This window comes from Canis lupus, chromosome 34, assembly GCF_048164855.1.
Source record: "Canis lupus baileyi chromosome 34, mCanLup2.hap1, whole genome shotgun sequence".
In the NCBI taxonomy this organism is placed as follows: Eukaryota; Metazoa; Chordata; class Mammalia; order Carnivora; family Canidae; genus Canis; species Canis lupus.
In genome coordinates, this window is record NC_132871.1 from 2663117 (window position 1) to 2681204 (window position 18088).

The window sequence follows — 18088 nt, forward strand, 5'->3', positions numbered from 1 at the left end:
GAAGGTCAAATTGAAAGCAACTTGCAACCAATGATTAAGAAATTGAATGGAAATCTACGCTGCCATTCAATGCAAGCATGAATCAGCAATTTAAGTAAAACAGTCTGAAGCAAAAACGTTAGTACTCTTTCAAGCAAAATAACAGAATCTAGAATGTACCCAATGTATTATTCATAATGATCGGGACAAAATCCAATTATTCACACAGGGAGGAAAATGTGATCTAGTATTAAAAAAAAAAAACTATCAACAAATGGTAAATGCTAATTAATGCAATGCTGCAATTGTCAGACCAAGACTTTATAGCAACTATTTTGACTACGTTCAGTGAAGTAAAGGAACATATATTTACAATGAGAAAATATAGGAAGTATAAGCAGAAAATAGCAAAGTGAAAAAAAAATTCAGTGGAAATATTAGCTCTGAAAGTACAGAGATAAGGAGCTCCAAATTGTATGTATAAATTGTGGTAAAATCTCTGGCTGACTCTGAAAGCCATGCATACCTGAAGCTGACTCAAAACAGTACAAATCAACACGATTAGTTATTAAGGAAATGCAATTTAAGACTGCAGAGAGATCTATTACACACCCATCAGGATGTCCACCATTAAAATGAATGCCAATATCAAATATCAGCAAGAATGTGACATAACCAAACCTATTTGATTTTCGATTGGGATAACCAACAAATATATAGGTGATGGAATGTAAAATGGTGAAATATCTTTGGAAGACAATGTGGAAGCTTTTTCCTTCCTTCCTTCCTCCCTTCCTTCCTTCCTTCCTTCCTTCTTTTTTCTTTAAAGTAAAACTAAACTACTCTTTGACCTAGCAGTCCCCATCTGAGTATTTATTCAAAAGAAATAAATATTTTTTTCAAAATAGAGGTGCAGATGAATGTTAATAACCATTCTATTTCATAATAGTCCAAACCATGGAAACAGCCCAGCGTCCTACACTAGGAGACTTGCTAAACAAATGTGGTATATTCACACATGGAACGCTGCTCAGCAATGAGAAGGAACAAACTAATAATATGCACAACAGCAGCATAAATCTCAAGAACGGTTTGTTGAGTAAAATAAGCCTTCTCTAAAGAATGTATACTGAAGGAGTCCATTTACGTGAGTTTGTCGAACAAGTAAAACTAGTGTTTAAAGGGGAAAAATCATGGCAATGCTGACATTTGAAGGAGTGTGGGTAAGAGCTGAATGAGAAGGGAAATAAAGGAAATTTCTGAGGTGATGATAACGTTCTCTACTTTGGTAAGGATTTGGGTTACATAGGAATGCTCATTCATCGAAATCCAGCCAATGTACACTTAAAATTCATCCATTTTATTGCAGGTGAATATTTATATCAAAAAAATCCTTGAATTCTGTCCATACTCCAGTATTCAATACAGACAGTACTATGTCATTAAATATAATGATACTAGCATTCACTTTGAAATGCATGAAGGAAAAGATAAAATGAATTATGGGAAAACTAATTAAAGAGCCACAAATAGCCACTTTTTAAAAGATTTTATTTATTATTCATGAGAGACAGAAAGAGAGGCAGAGACACAGGCAGAGGGAAAAGCAAGCTCCCTATGCGGATCCCGATGTGGGACTCGATCCCAGGACCCCAGGATCATAACCTGAGCTGAAGGCAGATGCTCAACCACTGAGCCACCCAGGTGCCCCAACAAATAGCCATTTGATGAGAAAATTATAAGAAGAAAGCCATGAATATTTGATTCAAAAATTTTAGTTTGATGCAGTTTGCCATGTCAGCTCCCAAAAGAAAAAAGAAAAAAATTTGTTCAGATTAATGGATAATGATAAATGACCAAATAATAACCAAATATTACATATTTTAAATAATTTGTTAGATATATCAAAATTTTGTCAGTAGAACTTTAGAATATCAGCAATATCTGCATAGAAGTCACAATAGTGTTTTTAAGATTCTCATGATATAGCATACAGATTAAATAAATTTTTGATATAGATCAAGGATTTTACAGCTCAGATCTGTGAGGAAAGGTTCTGAAATGGACAAAATGTGATCATCTGGAGGAAAAAGAATGAGAAATTGAATTATCTGGATTCTGATTTCATATCAACTTGAGATTTCATAAAGAAAAAGAATGCAATAGGACTACTGAGTCTATGCATGTCCTTGGATGGAGGACAGGAGCATTTCCTAGATCTTTAGAGATTTTGACAAGAGGATAATGTTTGTGGGAGTGAATTGCTGTTTGCCTTGGGAAGTGTAAACTACTGATATGGATCAAAAGAGATTCTACTACTTGGATTGTACTGAAGAACCCAGAAAGTAGTTATTAAAATAGACTTTTTTGGCTATACTAATTTCATCTTTGTTTTCCAGTGTCCCCCTTCTTTACAACCCATGTTTTTGTCCAGAGAGGCATGTGTCCTTTTAAATACACTCACCTCTTCAGACTGTCCTGCAGCCAGTGAGGCCACGTATTACAGTTCTGGATAAAAAGATGCAAAATCAGTAGACCTGAGTTTCTGGGAAAATTTTTGGCTTCATCCTGTTCTTTTCTTTACACCTAAAATATAGATAGACTGAACTCAGAATAGCCTTCTTAGGCCATGAGGGAAAAAGTCACAGAGGTTCAAATGTTATCTTTCGATAGAAGGAAGATTTTATTTTATTTTATTTTTTATTTTATTTTATTTTATTTTATTTTATTTTATTTTATATTTTATTTTATTTATTTTATTTTATTTTATTTTATTTTATTTTATTTTATTTTATTTATTTTATTTTATTTTATTTATTTTTATTTTTGACAGCTAAATGAGCTCTGTACTACCTATTCCAGACTTTTAATTGCACGAGAAAAATAGTCTTATTTCTTAAAGCTTCTGTAGGCAGCTTTCTCTCTCTTTTTTTTTTTTTTTAGCTAAACCCAGTTGTTAAACTGATACAGAAAGGATGACAAAATATCTAGACATAAATTCTCAAACAGTGACGGGGAATATGAAGCCTGGATTCCAGAGACTCAGGAAAGCAGAATCAACACAAAACAGACACAAAATCATGAGTTGTATTTAAGTGGAAAGTTAGTTTTAACATAGAAACCTCAGAAATAACCTCAAATCTACTCCTTACATCTAGGGAATTATAGCAAAATACTTATTGAATAGAAATACAAACCTAGAAAAAATAAAAAAAAGAACATCTGAGCATTGAGTGTGCACACACAGGCTTTAAATGAGCTGTGCCTAAGAGTCAGATGGTTCAGAGTTAACATAAGGGCCTATTTCAATCGAGAAGGAAATTCCCTTTATAGCTAAAGGAGCTAAATCCTGACTTTTTGAGAAGTGAGGTGGGGTGGAAATTTTAGCTAATATAGACCAAAAAAAAAAAAAATATATATATATATATATATATATATATATATATATATATATATATATATATATATCAGAAGTTTTGGAAACTGAAACAACTGAACATAACTTGAAAGAAGTGACACGAAGGCTCAAGGAAGAAACTGTTTTAGGACATATCATATCTGGGACTCAACTGCTCTGATTTTCTCTTTGCCCAATCTGGTTGTTTTTTAAAATATTTTAGTATTCCATGCTCTCTCCTCTATGGGTTCCTATCTGTATCTCTTGGTTTTATTTTTTTTTCACTGCTCTGAAGAATATCATTTATGTCTTTATTCTTTCACAGTCTACCTACAAATACTATTAAACTACTTTACATAGTGTAATATAAGAATCCTATAAAAGTATAAGACTGTGAAAGAACAGTGGTGCCTGGGTGGCTCAGTGGGTTAAGTGTCTGCCTTTGGTTCGGGTCATGATCCCAGGAGGGATCTGAGCATGGAGTCTGCTTCTCCTTCTCCCTCTGCTGTTCCCCCTGCTTGTGCTGTCTCGCTCTCTCTGTCAAATAAATGAATAAAATCTCTTTAAAAAAATCAAGATGCAAATTTACTTTTGAAATATACTTAGAAGCAGTGTTTCTGGGTCATAGGGTATAGTCTATGTTTAACTTTGCAAAAAATTGTCAAAGTGTTTTCCACAGAGACTATACTGTTTCATAGTCCCACCAGTGTTGTAAGAGGCTTTCAATATCTCCAACTCCCTGCCAATATTTGTCTTTTGTTCTTGTTTTTTCATAGTAGCTGTCCTAGTGGGTATCAAGTGGTATATCATTGTGGTTTTGAAGGATCCTTAATGACTAACTATGATGAATATTTTTCATATGCTTATTGGCCTTCAGTTTATCTTCTCTGGGGACATGTCTGTTCAATTCCCTGTCCATGTTTTTAAGTTAAACAGTCTTTTTTTTTTATTTGAACAAATTTAGGTATATAGAGTAGAAAAATTGAGCAGAAAATACAGAATTCCCGAGTACATTCTCCACTGCCCCTATTACTAACATCTTGCATCAGCATGGTGGTACATTTCTTAACATAGATGGGCCATAGATGATCTTAACATAGATGAGTTATTATTAACTGAAATACTTAATTTACATTAGAGTTCACTCTATTACATTTTTTATCATTATATATATATATATATATATATATATATATATATAATGTATCCACCATTATAGTCTCTTACAGAATAGATTTGGTGTACCAAAATCACTGTGATCCACCTTTTTATCCTTCTTTCCCTCCCTCCCTCCTTTTTCCTTCCCTTTTATCCTTTTCTCCCTCCCTCTACACCCCTGATATTTTTTTATTGTATCCATAGCTTTGCCTTTTCCAGATATCATATGGTTGGAAATGTATGTAGCCTTTTCAGATTGGCTTGTTTTAAATGGTTCTGAAATCACCATTTAAGATTTTTTCCATGTCTTTTTTCATGACATGATAACTCTTGTCTTTTTAGTGCTGAATAGTATTGTATTTTTTTTAAATGTACTACAATTTGTTTATTCATTCACCTATTAGTGTTCATCTTGGCTGCTTCCTAGTTTTGACAATCATGAATAAAGCTGCTATAAACATTTATGTGCTGGCATTTGTGAATATATAAATTTTCAGTTCATTTGAGAAAATACCAAACAACACAATGGCTGGATCATATGGTTAATAGTGTGTTTGATTTTGTAAGGCCCTTCCAAAGTGTCTTTCAAAGTGCGTACACAGTCTTGCACTTTCAGTAGCAATGAATAGAAGTTTCTCTTGCTCTGCTTCCTCACCAAGATTTGATGTCAGTGTTTTGGATTTTAATCATTCTAATATGCGGATAGTGGGATTTAATGTTTTAAATTTGCAGTTCCCTAATGATACATGATGTTGGACATCTATCCACATGTTTATTTACCATCTGTATATCTTTTTGGGTGACATGTCTTTCAAGTCTTTTCATTTTTAAATTGAGTTATTTTCTTTCTGACCCTTCAAAAATATTTTGTATATTATTGAGTTCTTTGCATAGTTTGGATGCTAGTCTTTTATCAGATATGTGTTTAATGAATATTTTCTTCTAGTCTGTGGCCTGTCTTTTCATTCTCAACAGTTGTTCACAGTGGAGAAGTGTTTAATTTTATTAAATTTGAATGTGTCAATTTTTTTTGTCTTTCATGGATCATAAAAATTTGTGTTGTACCAAAGAAGTCATCACCAAACCCCATGTTAGCTAGATTTTCTTTTATCTTCTAGGAGTTTTATAGCTTTGCATTTTATATTTATATCTATGATCCATTTGGGTTAATTTTTGGAAAGTTTTAAAATTTAGATTCTTGCTTTTCTTTTTGCTTTTTGTTTGCTTTGTTTTGTTTTCTTTGCATATGGATATCCAGGGCTTCTAGCTCCATTTGTGGAAAGACTGTTCTTTCTCAGTTAAATTGCTTTGCTTCTTTGTCAACAAGCGGTTGATCTCTGGAGTTGCCTTTCTTTTTAGTTTCCTTCTCTGTAGTATTTCATTTTAGGTAAATTTTTGTTATTGTTGAACTAGATTTCTTGTAGAGATTCACTAATCAGGAAAAAAACACAGTTGATTGTTTAATATCTTCTTTCATTATTAACCCAAGTTCTCAATTTTGTGTTTTCCTAGATAAATTACTTGAAGGAAAGAAACGTCCTTACATTTGAAAGAAAAGACACTAAAATATATTCACAAAAATAAAAATGTGTTTTTTCTGATTGATCCTAATATTATAGGAGTACTTTCAGAACAGACTTTCAATTTATTAAATTATTATAAGATTGAGAGTATTGCTAGAATGTACAAATACTGTTAAATTGCAATAGCAATGTTAATTTCCAATATTACAATTTGACGAGTTATATGAAGAAATAATTGGAAATTAATATAACTCATTATTAAATAGGAAGTGGGCTATATTAGGTCATTTCTTATTCCTGCAAATTTAAATAAGAATTATACCCTGATGCCAACAGATCATAAGAATTCATAAGTAATAATCTCTTAATAATATATAGTATCTATAATAACCTATAATAATCTTTTAAAGATAGAGAAATATGCAGAATTAATAATTTTTCTTTTATTCTCACCTTCCATCTTATCATTCTGGATAGTTAGTTCCTAAAATGTTAATTTGTTACAAATTTTGAGCAAGGTTATTATGCATAATTGCCTAGAAAATATATCATATTTCTCTTTATGTCTAAATTATCCTTGAATGTAATATTACCAAGGAACTGATTCTGAAATATCACAAAATTTTAATGACAGTTTCAATTTATCATGATATATTAAAAAATAAGTATTCACAAATTTTTAAAAATGAAATTAATTCTACTTGACAGTTTTGAAAATATGTTTAGAAAAAGTGTACCTGAGCATATTTCTCATATATTAATATTTGATTTTATTGTGCAAGATTCCTCAACTTTAATAAAAATAATTACTAGCAAAATGTACTCATATCTAAAAGTTACAATTATGTAGGAATAAAAAAGACATATAATAAAATCCAGAAGTATAAACATGATAAACCCACTTTATTTATTAAATCTGTATAGTTATTAACATAGGAAAATATTTTCTTCTATGATTAACATATTTTAATTATGGGTTAAAATAATGCAGAAAGAAAAAAAATGTCTACAGCTACAGTGTGTGAAATTATGTAAGCAGGAATAATGCAAGAAACCCTCAGAGGCTCAGAAAACAAGAAAACATGGTGGTGTGAACTTAAACTATAGCAATGTAAAGGAGAAAAGTAGATAGATTTGAATGATACAGAGGTCTTGCTGATTGATTAATTAAATGTTGAAGTTAGGAAAAGGAAGTCATCAAAAATAACTTCCATATTTCTGGCCTGTGCAACTAATTAGTAGGTAGGTTCATGAAAGAGATAACTGAGGAGGAAGAGCACTTTGTGCAGTGTGTATTAGGAGTAGATAAGGAAAGGGAAATAGAACAAGTGGATGATGACGTACTTTGACAACATTTGAAGTGAATATGAAGATCTAAATATCTATAAAGTTGTTGATTATAAATGGCAAACAAAAGAAGCTATTATTTTTTATAAAGAAAATGCATAATATAAACTAAGATATTTTACTGTTATTCTTCAACATTGAACCTTCCAGTGTATATTATCAAAGTCTAGGAAACAGGTGGAGATTATTTGTGGGATTAGTCAATAGATTTTTTTTTCATTTATTTTATTGCTGAATAAGCAGAATTTAGTTTCAAGTTGGCTTACATAATATAAAAGATTTCCCTTTTAAATTTAGTAAAGCTTAGGGGCACCTGAGTGGCTGAGTCCGTTGAACATCTGATTCTTGGTTTTCGGCTCAGGTCGTGATCTCATGGATCATGAGATTGAGCCCCACATCGGGCTCTGTGCTTGGTAGGCAGTCTGTTTGACATTCTCTCTCTCTCTCTCTCCCTCTGCAGCGCCCCTCCAACTTTCTCTCTGTCTTTCTCCCTTTCTAAAATAAATACATAAGTCAATCAGAGAAAGACAATTATCATATGGTTTCACTCATATGAAGCATATAAGAAACAGTGCAGAGGATCATAGGAGAAGGGAGAGAAAAGTGGACTGGGAAGAAATCAAAGAGAGTGAGACAAACCATGAAAGACTCTCAGGTTCTGAGAAAGAACCTGAGGGTTGCTGGAGTGGAGGTGGGTAGCAGGATGGGGTAATTGGGTGATGGGCCTTAAGAAAGGCATGTGATGTGATGAGCACTAGGTGTTATATGTAACTGATGAATTACTGAACTCTACATCTGAAACTAATGATGTTCTATATGTTGGCTAATTGAATTTAAATTAAAAATAAATAAATAATCTTTAAGAAATTTAGTAAAGCTCTAAAACAAACTATATTTTGGAAAATGAAACACATAAAGACAAAAAAGAAAAAGAACCTAAAACCAGAAAGACTGAAGCAAGATATGGAAAGCAAGTCTGAGTATACTATTTATTACGTATGTTATTGAATGAGATCCCGTATGGAGTTGGAGTGGGGTGGAGTGGGGGTGGAGAGAGAGAAACACAGATTCTTAGGTTTAAAAAAACATGTGGGGACTGAAGGTATATGAGAAATCTCTGCACTTTCCTGTCAATTTTTTGGTGAACTTTAAACTGCTTTAAATAATAGTTGTAATTTAAAAAAACCTGTAATATGCAATTTTTAATGTATCAAGCATAAATTATTCTAACCATTTACTTAAAAAAAATTATCCCTAGGAAAATTTGAAAGATTTTATAGTGTTAGACAAAGAAAGAGTCATCACATAATTATGTCAAAGCGAGCATTCATTATATTCCCATAGGGAGTTTAATAGAATCCAAAATTTCAGGTAAAAACCCTGTGTGTTCAATATGGTGACTTTTCTTTTGGATTTATGTGATCTATTTTGGTAAAAACTCGAAGTAAGATCAAACAAATCAGCAAGAGATTAGTAGCTCAAGCCAGAAGACAGAAAAAGCCAGGAAATCTGCACCATCATTTCCTGACTCTGCAGTTTCCTTCTGGAAGCAATGCCAAGTTAGAGGATGTAAATACATGGATACTTAATACTTAATTTATTCACATTGATTATAACCCATGCCAGTTGGGAGATCTATAGAGCTGTGATGTCCTATAAATGCTTTAATTGCATTTTCATTACAGTTTAATCTACTTAAAACCCAAGTTTATGCCATCTTGGTCTTATTCTTTCTTCATTACTCACTACCCTTTAGAACTCCCCCTAATTCTTCAAGTGGAGCCAAGTAAGTCACATGTTGGTGTCCATAATTATTGTTTATTTATTTATTTTATCCATTGTGTTTCTCATGGTCATATAGAAAGAGGAAAATATGGATAAAACTTTGAAATAATTGTAATTAACAATAAAATACCACATAATATTAGGGAGAGCAAAATCTTTCTAATAAAAACAAGAAAGAAACTATAAAAAATAGACACAGATTTATATTAATTAAAAAATTAGTCAAAACAAACTATTAAAAACTAGCATGAAGAACAAATGAGTGTCTGATTCAAGATGGCAGAGTATATGATTTACCCTTTTTCATTCATAAAATCTAACTGAAGTGGGAGTTGATGTATACAAAATACTAATAACAAAAGAATAAATCCATTTCAAAATAAGAAATAGTGACTCAACAGAAGAGAAACACTGACAAATTTCTAGAATAGAGTGGATGATTATTGATTGAGACCTCTAAAAAGAAGGTATAACTCTGATTTTTGCATAGAAGAGGATGTGGTAAAGAATCTGAATGCGGTGATGGGCTGTTGGAGGAGCAATCACAGTAATGAACGAAAGACCTATCTTTGAAAGCATATATGTTCTGTGTACGAGGAGCTATGACACTAAGACATGCTTTCTAAAATAGTCATTTCAAAGAAGGGAACTAGTGTGAGAATTGGAGAGCAAACAAAGGCTCAGACAATTTTCCATCCCCAAATTAGTCAAGAGGCTGGCGGGAAGAAAAGAATTTCATGCCACTCGTTTTTGAAATAAATATTAAGTATGCCAACCCCAGAATAGCATATTTTTTATTATTGTAGTGTTTCGAAGGGTCTACACATCTCCTTAACAACATTCCCTAAGTAGAAGGCTGCCTCTACTTAGAACTTGTCCATTTTTCAGAGCTTGGACTTATTTCTTGCATAATGCAAAGAATATTGCAACCTCCCACCATTGTTGTAATTTGTTTGCAACCCTCTACCATTGCGAAAGAATAAAATGCTAATGGTAATACTAAACAACATAGTCCTTCATTTGTAAATATTAAAAACCGGTTGAAGATTAACAAGTATTTGAAGATAGCCAGCAGCAGAAAAAGCAAGGTCAGAATATAAAAATTGAGCCACAGCTCCCAAAACATGCAGAGGTAATGTAAAGAATGGAAGAGAATTTTTTACACTTAATTAATCTTTCCTAAAAGGATCAAGGGTACCACATATTTAGTTTTTGAGAAACTAAAATAAAACCAAAACAACAAAAGGGTTAAATAATAGAAGGAACATTGTCACAGAAAAGATTATAACGTATAGTACTTAAAATATTTTAGAACCACTATTATAATTTGTTTAATAAAGTGAGAAATTTAACAAAAGTGGCGCATGTTCATTCCACATATTATCAGAACATCAAATAATCAGTTGAATTTATTAAGTGGTACTATTTGAGAAAATAATCAAATAACTGCATCATAACATGAGTGATATTGGTGATACAGAGAACGTGTAGTGTTGGTAAGACACAGCACGCTTTGTGGAAAAAGGATTACACTAGAAATTATGAGTCTCAGGTTGTAATTCTGGCCTTGCTTCAAATTTATGGTGTTACGTAGAAAACCATTTTCCATCACAGGTGACAGGTGTTTCTCCTCTATCAATTCAGTTTCCTCATGTCTCAGTTTATATATATATATATATATAATTTCATATAATATATATAATTTTAAAATTATAATTATATAATATATAATTTTATTGTATATAATTTTATATATTTATATTATATATTTATAATATAAAATATATATTTTTAATATATACAAATTCAATATATTGAATTGAAAATATATATATAAAAAAAGAAAATATATATATTCAATATATTGAATATATATATTGAAAAAATATATATATTCAATATATACAAACTCAATATATACAAATATATATATATATGTCATACACTTTTCTATGATATTTGTATCGATTACCTTTAATGTATTTAAATACACATCTAAGAGAGTGGGTTTTAATTTTTGGCTTCTGTGCGTGTTTTATGCCTGCTTTGTTTTTTGTTTTAGCTTTCTCCCTCTCTGTCTACTCTTCCAGGACGGCAGCTGCAGTTTACATTTCTGTAGTTGGTAATTCTTTGTGGCTACTGTGCCATCTTTACCTTGGTGCAGCAGCCAGCTCTCCTGCATCTGCAGCTCTCACAGGGCTGGTGGGCTGGAAAGAATGGGGCCAGTGCCCGACTGCCGCCCTGGCACACTCAGACGAGCGAGCTTCCCATAGTCTTTTGTTTGCTTAACAAATCATGTAGGACAAATTAAAGCAGCAGGCCAAACTTGCCTTGCACTCCCCCAGGGTGTAGTCCTCATATTCACGCACGGGCACATGCTCCACTGTGACCCTTTGCAGTTTGTCTAATGACTTATCATTTTCCTTATCCTATATGCCAGATGTGCTCCAAGCATTTATGACCAAAATTCAAATTCCCTTCAGAAGATAAACAAACTCTTGTCCTCCCAAACAATCCAATTTTCAATATTCATATATTGCCTATGATAACATAGGGGAGGATAAAACAGTGAATTTTCAGCCCCAAATTGAATTCAACCAATGACAATTATTTCATACAAGAAGGTAAATTCAGTGAAGCAAAGAGTATTTGTACTATTCAGTAACTTATATGCAGAAGGCATTTAATAGGTATTTGTTATAAATTGACGAGCTGTCGGATTCAGAATCCACATAATCACTTTGCATTAATTTATTATTTAAGCAATTGATAATCAAACCTTTTCCCTAAATAGTGATGTCTTTGGCTCATTAAGTAGTTCCTGGGAAAAAGGAAAGAATCCAGGAGGGCAATAAAATCATTTTTTCCATTGTCTCTGGTTACGGAGAACATTTTATTTCAATACTTCTGGAAACTATTATGCTTTTTAAAATGACACCAATTTAGCTACTTGCTGCCATTAAAATATTAACTTAAAACTTATGAAATAAAATCGGCTTATTGAAATAATTTCTCTAGTAGGTATTTGCATGAAAGGAAAGTTTAGACAATGGATATTCTATGCAATCTCATTTTAGCATCATGTACAAAATAACTTGAGAGTTGATTGTGAATCAAATGGAATACATCTTCTTTCTTTTTTTTTAGTCAGTTTGGGCTAACCTATTTAGAATAGAATACTTTTATCTTTATTGGACCATATCCCCAAGTCGGTGGGACTCAACTTGTAGTGTGACTAAGAATCAGCTTGGAATCTTGTTAAATATGTAAATTCCCGTAGACTTAGGTCTCCCAGTCATCATTGAGGCCTTGAGCTGTTATCCCATCAAAATGAATTAATTGTGTCTCTCCAGAAATGTTTTTACCCTTTTCTCCTCAGCATCACTATTCACAAAGATAAAACTTCACTCAAGTTTTCTTTTATAAGGAAGAAAAATGTATCCCACAGCACTGGCTTTAAAACATATTTTGAAATCTGGCATGGCAACTCAGTTCCTGCCTCATGGAGCCAGAAAGGATGGCCACGTAGGTATTAAAAATCCACACATTCCTACCCTCTGCAGGATCTAAATCTGCTTCAAAACCAGGCCATTTTCTTGCATCTATTCTTCTGAATTTATTTATTCTTTTTCTGTCTGGCACTTGTTTTTTTTTTTTCTATTTTTTTTTTCTTAGGTACATACTGAATATTTTTTGTTTTATTTAACAAGTCTTTTCACTTTTAGGCAAAATGGAATTTGCCCTTATGAACTTTATGTTTTATGGTGCTTTTTCTATTATAGTTATTGTTATTAGCTAGGTATCTTTTTCCAAGAACACTGAAGTTATTATGCTAAGATATTTTCCCTTTCCTTGGTATGACCTCTCCATTCAGTAGATGTGCACCGGGTACTCGTGATCTATATTTCTTAAGATATAGGGAATATACAACCCATTGTCTTCTAAAGCTTTCAACTGTTCAGTCTGCACTATGGTCATTCACACATGTGCTCTTTATAGAGCTGCTTGTCACGTAGGCGTTTTACAGGTATCCCAGGGCTTCTCCATTTATTCTTTCCACCTTGTCTTTATTATATGTTCATCCTCAGTTAAAACAATCTCTGTAGTAATTTTGTATTCAGGAAACTTGATTCATTTTCACTTTTTTCCCCTCAGATCTGTTTCTTAATAAAATATGGTTTTATATTTTGGAAACATATCATATATTCTCTATTTAAAATATAATGTTTTCAAAATAAGAGCACAAAAGATCTAGAGTATTCAAATAAACCTGAGAAATCCCATCTGACCACATTTTCAGCATTTGGTTTGTTGTATGTGCCAGATGGAGATAGAGTTTAAAAAAAAAAAAAAAAAAACTTTGTGAAATTGTCAAATGATAGTGGGCCCTATGAGCTAGAACAAGGCAATGCACAAAAGTATATTTTAAGGGTTAAGATACCCAAAGTTATTTTACTGAAAATGAAGCAACCTACCCCATGACTGGATGAAAGCAGTAATGAGGGCTATATGTTTACCCTTGGCCTGTCGAGGATCGTATAGAGTATTAAAACAAGTCGTGGATGTCTAAATATAACACTTGTATTAATTCACAGTCATATTCAGCGTTTGAAATTGCTTCTCACAAGATTATCATTACTTTGGACATGAGCACAAACAACAGGACAAATCCAGTTATAATTGAATCCATGCTTACAATGCAGTTATTCTTAGAGTCAGAAAGTGTTCCCTTTACCTTTGTTTTCATTCATTTCACTAGAAATACAATTACCTTTGTATCTGTCCATCATTCTTAAGACAGTTGATGTGTCATGAGACTCAGATGTTTTTCTTTTTAATTCAGAATAAATAACTTCACAGAATTTAATGTGGGATAATTTTTGAACTACATTTTTCTCATACTGATTTTCCCTTTTCTTTCTCAACTGTGATATGAACATAGTTGATCAAAATAAATCATAGAGATAATTTCCTAATTCTTGCATGATGTATGTTTATAATGAACTGTTTTGAAATTCTGAGTTCACTATCATTGCATTGTTTATTTACAGTCATTTGTCATAGTAATAGAAACTACCTCTGAATATAAACTATGAATGTAAAGACTAGTGTATAATATACAATTTGATATGAAAGAAATTATTTTGAGGCTGAAAGCTATGTATACTGTCCTTCAGAGTTGATCTTGCTTTTTCCTCATTAAAAATTTTTGTCTTAAAAAACTGGTGAATCATTTAGAAGACCTAATTTTACGTAAGTATGTTCTCTTTTTTGGAAAGGATTACAGCGGTTTATCATTTGCCAAATCCTAAATCTAGTAAACATGAGCATTTATTCTCAAATATATTTTAATTGATCTGAATACCTTAGATGTGTGTTAATTATTGCCTTAGAAGAAATTAGCAATTATTGGTATTTGTTATAAATTGACGAGCTGTCGGATTCAGACAGCTAGTGGATAGGAAGGTATATTGATGGTCTTAAATAATTCCTACATTATAGTATAAAATAATTTTTTTCTGTTTTGGTTAGTCTATGTCTGACAAAATAAAATGGATTGAAAAGAAAAATAAATATGGAAGATTTATAGAATGAATATATGTTGAGTTTTCATGCTTATACATGATTGTTTGCTAATCATCAACTTGGATTAATAGAAAAAGATGACCCTCATCTTCTTGACATCATCGTATTTTGGGACAGTTTAAAGTCATTTTAAATACATATTCTGATGTTTGGATGCTTACATATTTAGTTCATGAGTTTATAAAATAGTTTTTAATATAAACTACAAAATTGTTTGTATTTAAGAAAACTAGTTTGCTTCTTTTCAGTCTGTGAAAGTACCAAACAAAATGATATTATAACTATATTATTCAGCATAATTTCAGACAATTCCTAAAATAATATAAGGAAGAGCATAAGGAATAACAAAAAAAAAGATTTTTTCCCCCACAAGTGCTCATTATCATTCTTTGAACACGCCATTTGTTTTCACAGCTATAAATTAGCCATATTGTATTAATTTAATATTCATTGAGTAAACATGTGTAAATGAGCACGGACAAGGGATGCTTCTTTCTTAGGTATGACTGTGTATTGATTAGGAAAAAATACAGTCTTTGAAATGATGCTGAGTATGTTAGGTATCTAGAGGCAACACTGCTGAATGTAAAACGTTTTAGTTCTAAGTCCACATTGTATTTTTTCTAGCATTCTATGAGATTCCCATAATAGCTTTATAACTTATCTCTAAAGTATCTGGTAAGTTAAGATTCATAGTGTAGATTGAACTCAATCAACTTGGATAATTGTAGAAGAGATCACTGTAAAGCATAGAAACACCAGGGTTTTATTTTCCTGTATGTGTGTGTGTGTGTGTGTGTGTGTGTGTGTGTGTGTGAGATAGACCACATGAATAAATCTTTTCAGTGGAATAAAGCCATATTGATGGAAGGGGTTGCATCCTTTGGTATTAGATTAGATGTTATAAGATGTAATGCACATCTGTGAGTTTGACAACGCAAATTACACTTTTAAAAAATGAATTAAATCCTGTAGTAGTGGAGAAAAGAGTACATATAAGAGCAATATTTCTTCATGGACATATGTTAAACATATAGTAATGTCAGTAAATGTGAAGGGACTGAGGTTTTACCCTACTTGCAAATTAACAAATTGGCTTAATGGATGCTGAAAGATAACTTGAGACTCCTTGGTCAGAGACAAGGATTTATTACAGCACAGATGGCAATATGAATTTCATGTTTGTGCTAGAATACTTTGGCCCCCAATGTCCCAAGTGTAGTAGAAGAGGACACAAATGGATGCTGAATACACAGTGGGTTTTCATTACAATTGAGTAACCTTGAATTTAGGAAACCCAAATTCGTTATAAGGTTCTACAAGCAAATCTGCCCAACACTTGCCCTGGAGGAAGACATCATTTCATTATACTGGACAACAAGCAGATCAGTCCTTTATTCCAATGGAAAATACTATCTCCAGCTTTCAAAGTTGTTTGCTATACAAACATCCTTGAAAAAGCTGTTTGAACAAAACCCATCAGTGTTCTCTGCTCACAAGATAGGCAGAAATGGAAGAGAATCTGACTGACGAGGACTGGGGCCAAATCTATTCCATTAGTTTCATATAGTATATAATCAAGGCCACTATCATCATGACTAGAACCAGCACAATGAGTCAACCTGCAGTATTGATTTCAACCTTGCTCCCCGGAGTTCCAGGCTCAGCTTCTTGAACAAATCATATATACTGTAAGGATCTACCTTAGAGAGTTGGATGATTATCTTTTTTAGTTTCTGTATTGGCTTTTCCACTTGGCCTAAAGCATTAATCCAGTTAGAGTAAGATGTATCAGTCATTGCACAAGCTCCATCTTGGTTCACAAAGAAGTCCAGACAGTACTATAATCTCTCACTACCCTGTATAGGGAGTTGAAGCTAACCTGAATAACTTCCATGACCAAGATGGTGTCATTGATCACTTCAACTACAATCAGGGGTAAATTTTGTCCACTTTCCTAAATGAATGACTCTTATTGCAGGGAAAATGGCCTGCAGCATGCACATAAATGACAGCCATATTTTGGAGAAATCTGTAACCTGAGAGCTACATAATCTACTTATAAGTTGCTTATGAGCAACCCTGAAGTGAAAGTCACTGTATTTTCAGAAGATGAGCCCATTTATGCCTGGTTTCCACTTAAGATGTCCAGTTTTGGAAGTGCATATGTACTTCTTGAAAGGATATGGGGTTGACATTCATTACCCTCCTCCAACCAATGGGGCCTATACCAGACAAGGGGCATGGTTGTAAGGTGCCTCTAAAATGGTCTTGAAGAGGATTGATAAGCTTTAGGGTCCTTAGTTTAAATAATTGTGTCTAGTTTTTGTTTGGGGCAGTATTAAAATACAAAAGATCGTTAATGCTTCTTCCACTCCCATTCCTCCCAGGATGTTATCCCCTCCCCAGTGCTAAGTTCCTGACCTTATACATCCACAGAATCTGTATGCCCTATTACAGTAATTATAACTTTACTTAGTGTCCTGTCGTCCCCTGTAGACACAGAAACCTTTCATTCAGAAAAGCCAGGTGCAAGAGCACAAGGGGATTTAACCAAGTGTTCTGGGATATGGAAATATATAAAATAATATTTCACCTATGGGAATGTAGAATGATAGGGTCATTCTGGAGAACAGTCTGGCACCACTGTTTAAATGGTTATACCGATACCCTTTTTCCTTATAAATATGCTCCTAGGTATAATGTATACCTTCTCTCCTCTATCCCACAGAATTTCTCACACATAGGGACAATAAGGGGACATCAGTACAATGTTTATTAAAATGTTCTCTGTAGTGCCAAGGGGATGGAGATATCTTGTCTGTTACTAGGTGGGAAGATAGGTAAGAGAGGTATTAGGACAACATGGAGTTCTATGCCCCATATAGAAACTATAGATTACATGGGCATGATAGCTTGGAGGATTATGGATGCATCTTTTTTTAAGTTTATATATAAAAATTTTATATAAAGCTTATATATAAATATTGTATATATTACATATATATCATATATATATATTTATGACATATATTATAACATTCTATCTGTAAATTCAAATATGTACACCCAAAACAGGGAAAATTGGAAAAAACATTAGGGATGCTAAATCTACACTCGATGCAAAATATAGAGGGGTGGAAGAGGGGAGCATAATTTAATACTTAAACTGAACTTTAAAGGAATCATATGTTTTGTTTACTCATTAATTCATATTCCACCAAATTCTTAGTAAGAATGAGAATGATATAAATGATTAAGTTTTAAAAAGGATTATAAATATTTGGGGCAATTTGGTTGTTTCCCCCTCTTT